Below are 6,683 nucleotides of genomic sequence, written 5' to 3' on the forward strand. Positions count from 1 at the left end.
ATATCAATTAATTAAAAAGTGTACAATTAAAGAGAAAATATTGTGTGCTCCCTAGTGTGTGTGTGTGTGTGTGTGTGTGTGTGTGTGTGTGCGTGCGTGCGTGCGTTTGTGTGTGTGTGAGAGAGACGTTGAAATAGAAATGATTTATCTATTTTTTTAGTTTCTATTTGCTTGTTTGTATCAGCCACCAGAACAAAATAAATAAAAATTAAAAATTCCTGAAATACACAACAGCAGGCTACTTAGAGGTAATTCTCTTATTTGTGTACTTTGGATTAGATTTTAGATGAATTAAAAGTTTCTTTCATGGGATTGAAAGACTTCTACAAACAGGCAATTAGGTAATAATATGAAAATCTATTCTGGATTTAATAGGTCCTACAAATAGCTTTGGATGATATTAAATGAATCATATTCTACTGTATGTGTGCCACATGCGCGGAAAATGCTGCGGTACAGACAGCCCCTCGGCCCGCCGTGCAGAAGCCTCTTCCCGGGACTCAGCGGCGCCTGCTCCGCTCGCTGGCCGAGCGGAGTGAAGCGCTGCGCGGCCAGCGAGCCGCTCCTCCCCCGCTGCCTGCGGCTCCCACTACCGGCGAGAAGAAAGGAGCTCCGAAAAGCGCACACAAGCCGGGGGGGTAATTTCACTGAGCGACAAAGGCACATGAATTGAGCGGTGAGTGGAGGGGATTTGAATAAGTGATTTTCTGTTGTCTGCTATTCCCCTTCGAAAGGGGAAATGCAGCTCTGCGGCAGAGCCCGTCCTCACAGCAGCAGCAGCAACAGCAGCAGGCGCTCAGGTTACCGTGAACGTTTCATCTGAGGCTGCCCGTCATGTTGACTCATGGAAGATTTTCACATCACTTGAAATCTCGTGAAATGTTGGAATGAGCGCCAAAATAATTTTGATTTACTCTCCCAAAATTATTGTAATAAAAATATGTTTTGTTATTCAGCCATTAGACTCCAGTGGTTCCAGCAGGCTCTTCGATCAGGGACCATGTAATATAAACTACATACAGCATCACATTCTGGTATGATTTAACACACACGTAGCCCACAGTGAATGATTTTATGATATATGCACATTTTTAATACACACATGTGAGCTTGTGATTTTGTGACCTCCTGCAGTACCTCCATAACATTTTATAACATTCATAAATTGACTTGTAGTGAGGTTTAACTTGTTTTACTTTAATCAGTTATTCCTTCATGATGCTGCTATAATATACTCCAGTAAAACCAAATAGTTTAGCTGTGATGTTTGGCTCCTTGTTACATGCCTCCTATCCCTTATGGCGACCTCCAGTGTGTTGTTTTGAAGACCATCGACCACAGCAGCCAACTGCAGGGAAGCCACATGACCCACACTGAAATGCACTAAATTATGTATAAATTCAATTAAACTCATCTAGAAAACCCCCTTTTTGTCTTTGCAATTAGCATTTTTCTTTGACTTCTTTGTGTCATGTTGTTTTAAAAGCACAATTAGTCTTAATTGTGGTGCAAAATTGGCCAAATAATTTATTTCTTTATAGATTTATTTGCAGGAGACCCACAGATTTTGCAGGGATGTGTTAAGGATCCATAGTGACTGGTTGAACCTTGACTGAAATAACAGCAGGAATTAAAGCCACACGTGTGCAAACACACAGAAACATGATGTATTTCCCCCCTTTAAATGTTTACATCCCTCATGGACAACAAAAAAAAAGACAAAAGGCCACATTGTATTTGCTATATTTACCATCACTGTGAATGTGCTGCGGGTGAAGAATGAAACACCATTACAAGGACAGGTGGTGCTGGCAGAGATTAATGTAATCTAGTGGGGTTATAATGAATGTGACGGGATATAGATCTGAGATGAGATCTGGTCTGATCATCAGGTAAAAATAGATCAGTCAGAGGCAGATCATTACTGATAATTACTTTCAAATGGTTGGCTATGTCATCGGGCTATGTTATTAAATAATTCCAGCCTTGGTTAGTGATGGCAGGTTGAGAGATTTCATGTGTGTGTGTCCATATATATATATATATATATATATATATATATATATATATATATATATATATATATATTAGTTACATTAACAGTGACAGAAGAGAGGTGCATTATTAATCATTCCCTCTTCTGTACTTGTTGTCAGGTGTGAAATTTGATTTTAGTATTCATCCAGCAGTTTTAGTATTTCAGCTCAAAAAGCTTCCACATGCATAACAAATTAGAAATCCTCTGATATTCATCCCTCTGCTCCCTGTGTGTGGATTTTTATGATTAGCTAATAAACATCAGGGGAGAAGCTGCAGAAAGAGGAAGGGTTTCACACAGCCAAGCGCACACACACACACACACACACACACACACACACCTGGGGGCTGCCCTGAGCAGTTGAGGGATAAGTGCCTTGCTCAAGGACACTGCAGTGGATTGTAAGGAAGATATTGTTGTGGAGGCTTGAGGCAAATTTCCAGCTCTGAAATCAGAGCGTCAGAGGCTGAAGAGGAGTCGAACCACTGCAGCAATCACGATAAATGAGTGAACGGCGAGTATGTAAAGAGACCTGGGATTCCTCCAACGGCAACAGCTGTTAAATGGTGAAGACCCAGGCTGCATAATGGTACAGGCCAATGTGTGTATGTGTGTGTGTGTGTGTGTGTGTGTGTGTGTGTGTGTGTGTGTGTGTGTGTGTGTGAGAGAGAGAGAGAGAGAGAGAGAGAGAGAGAGAGAGAGAGAGAGAGCCCTCCCCCCTCCCATGTTCATCCACCTATCAGCAGGCCTCATTTATTATGCAGACTGGAGACCCCTGGGCTGGAGGGCAAGGCTAGTGTATGTGTGTGTTTGTGTGTGTCCATGTGTGTGTTTGAAATGGGGGGGGAGCTCTTGATGCCCACAAGAGTGCACACACACAGAAACACACACAGCTGATTCAGTTTCTTTGCTCACAAATACATGCTGTGGGAGTTAGAAGCCGAGAGAGAGAGAGAGAGAGAGAGAGAGAGAGAGAGAGAGAGAGAGAGAGAGAGATGTGTGTGTGTGTGTGTGTGTGAGTGTGTGTGTGTGTGTGTGTGTGTGTGTGTGTGTGTGTGCAAATGATTATTGAAAAGTCCAGTGAAAGATGGCTGTGAAGTTTTTAAGGGTTCCTAACAGGTGTGTGTGTGTGTGTGTGTGTGTGTGTGTGTGTGTGTGTGTGTGTGTGCAATGTGAACATGTGTGCATGCGATCACACAGACCTTGAAAAACACACACAAAAGGAGCTGTAAATGAACTGTAAATGTATTTCGCCTCTGTGGACGCAGGCAGCCTTTAGTACAAGCTGTTTAATTAATTTGTCACAAAAATGACACCTCACAGCCAGCTGTGGCACCTGTGTGTCCTGCTATAGAAGACGTGAAAGCCAGAGCAATGACCATGAGGTTCATTTAAGCGGACAAATTAATATTTTCACCGCTACGGGTGTGGAAAAATGATCCACTTATTGCCCCCCCACCAAAAAAAGAAAATTGTCTCATTGAAAATTTGGACTTCAATGGTACCACAAGCTAAACCCACATGTTCTGTGAGAATGAGGTAAAGCAGCTTTTGCTTGCACACTAATAATGTAAAATCCTGTCTAGTGCTGGAAAGTAACTTGGTGCATTAACTAAATTATTAGTAGAATTTTCCGTACTTATATTTTAATCTTATGCTATTTTACACCTCTATACTTATCTGACAGCTATAGTTGCTTTTCACCTTAAAGCACATGAAAAGCTTGTAACTAAAATGCGGCTTGTGTGTCAGTTGCACCAAACAACACACACATTTCCCCTCTAAACTTCTAGATTGGTTAAAAATATCCAGTACGTCAAAATAAAATAAAATAAAATAAAATAAAATAAAATAAAATAAAATAAATAGGAAAGATGAGAGAAAAGAAAAAAAAAAACGCAAACACACATTTGTGTAGCCCTTTTCTTTTTTCCTGTCCTATCAATCATCTGACGCCCTGTCAGATTTATCAGGTGACCCACAGGAGGGGCCCAACCCTCAGCTTTGGCAACACAAGACTAAACTACCTAACTGTATATAAAACATTTAAAACGAGCTCTCCGCCTTAACCAGAGAAGCTGGTAGATTATTGCTGTAGGAGAACTTTTACTTTGATTCTTTCTGCATTTTCTGCTGTTGATATTAATAAATTAACTTAAGTATGTCTTTGAATGCAGGACTTTTACTTAAAACTAGTATCTTTTTACATTGGTGCATTGCACTTTACTTAAATAAAGCTTCTGAATGCTTCCTCTCCCACTTGAAGTGCCTCAGGTATAAAGAACATAACCAGAAAACTAGTGGAAGTACATTTCATGGAGTACCAAACTGAATATTATCTGCAAATGACCGGCCTCTTGATGCTGTTATAACACATTGGATTCAGAAACAAAAAACTGCACCATAACGCTATGTAACTGAGCACATGCATATCTATTTATCACTAGCTGCAGAACCCCAGCAGATCTGAGTTACATAGGGATAGGGCTCAATGATCTGCCCTGACACACTATACGTGATTATACAGGAGTATGAAATAACTAGAAAGTGTATTCCTGCAACTGGGAGGCATTTTTGATATTAAAAAGTAGTATTCTCCATTAGTCTCCCTCGCATTAGCGGCACAATTATAAAAGCTGTGGTCTAATCTTTTAAAAGTCCCAGGGTAATGTTGGAAATGGCCAGAGGAGAAGGGGAGAGGGGGATGGAAGAGGGATAAAGGGAGGAAGGGGAGGAGAGAAACTCAATCTAAAGCACCAGGTGCACCTTTTGTCGACATAATCTCCCAACCCTTGAGACCGCGCACACACTGGCCAACATATACAGCCTTTCATACGTACACATGCTGCCTTTTCGACCGGGGGATTTGGATCTTGGGTTGGCTCTGGTCATATGTAAAAGGGGACTCCCAGGTCACTGTGCTCCCAGGACGGGGTTTGGTCTGTTCTGATTTCACCACACTCATGTAATAATCAATATAAGACCTTTAACTTTGCATTGCAGTGTTGCTATCACAACAAGTTCGCATTGTGTGCGAGATTGCAGTCAAGAGAATACCTGCGCAGATTAGCAGGAATCAGGAGAAAGGCAAAGAGAGCCTTCTGGGGAAATGCTGTCACATGTGAAAACCCACATGTGAATTTAGAGCACATGTGCTCCGCGGACACAAGTGTTCTCATGTGTGAACCACTTTTCACATTGCACTCTGACATCGAATGTTTCTGCTTAAGACAGAGATAAAAATCCATGAGTGTTGTTCTATTTTTTTTTTTTTTTTCATCACAATATTGCCACAAGTGTGAGCCTTAATTTGGTCAAACTTCATTTTATTCCCATCTATGAGCAGTACATAAACAATGAAGAAACACTGACACACACTGTAATGTAGATGTAGACAGATATGAGCACATTTCTAAGTATGTATTAATGCTTTTGTCAACAACTATAACTCAGCATGTGAAGCGTGAATGCCTGACAGTTGTATTCACACAGTGTATTATATGACTTTATGGCTTTTCAACACATTCATTAACAGTTTGAAACCGTTTCAAACCCACCTTTGAGTGATTTGTATAAACACTTGCTAGATATGCGTTTGTTAATGCATGTAATCATTTATCATTATACATATTTACAGTTCTCAGTCACATAAGGAGCTACAGTTATGGACAAATACATAAATTGCTTTTTGAAAGCGGAAGTGACACTCTCTAACTAGTGCAAATAAAATGTTGACTTCATAAGCAAGCAAACACACCCTCACTTAGTTCAACACATGCAGGGGTTTTGCTGCGACAGTCTCACATTGTCTGGTGAGACCAGCATGGAGGCTAATGTTAGCTAACTTTGGCAAACTTCCGATATGTGTTGCCGTTTCCTGACTTCATGTCTCCTCTCTACTGTGCAGCTGTTTTATTTTTAACATCTCTTATTATCTTGGAATTGCCCTGCAACAACCTTTATTAAGTGTTCATATAAGTGCTAAATAGGTCACATGCAAACAGCGAACACACTGGTTAAAAATGTGCTTGTGAGGGGATAAAACCAAATTCTTTAACAGAAAGAAACGCAGAGCAGTAGTGGCTGAATGAGCTCTCAGTGTGTGTGTGTGTGTGTGTGTGTGGGTGTGTGTTGAAGACCTGAGCTCACACCCATTGTGAGCCTGCACACATGTGTTGATGCCTGTCAATCAGTCCACTACATTGCACATGGAGGACAAGGGAGGGAAAACAAAGATCTGCCTCAGGAACAGACGCAGTTGCTGTTGCACATCTAAAAGCTTGAAACGTTGAAAACCTTGGATTCCACAAAAACACACCCTTGAATAACATTGCAGTGCATGTTAATCAATGGGTCTTACCACAGTGGATTTAAGCGGTCCGGGCGCCCCTTGTCCACAATCCCTCACCCGTCATCCTTTAAGCTCGACCCCTAAACTCCTGTAAAGCCTCAAGTGGGGACGAAGCCAAGGACGGAGCAGGCTGCTCATTGTGATTTAATCTCTCTCTGCTTCTCTCTCTCCTGCCAGAACAAACATCAAATATGGCCTCCTTATCAGGCCCGCCCTGCTCTATCTATCTATCACCAATCAATATCTCCTATTCTGTGTGTGCAGGCTTGTATGTGTGTGTGTGTGTGTGTGTGT

Source organism: Chaetodon auriga, chromosome 21 (genome assembly GCF_051107435.1).
Source record: "Chaetodon auriga isolate fChaAug3 chromosome 21, fChaAug3.hap1, whole genome shotgun sequence".
In the NCBI taxonomy this organism is placed as follows: Eukaryota; Metazoa; Chordata; class Actinopteri; order Chaetodontiformes; family Chaetodontidae; genus Chaetodon; species Chaetodon auriga.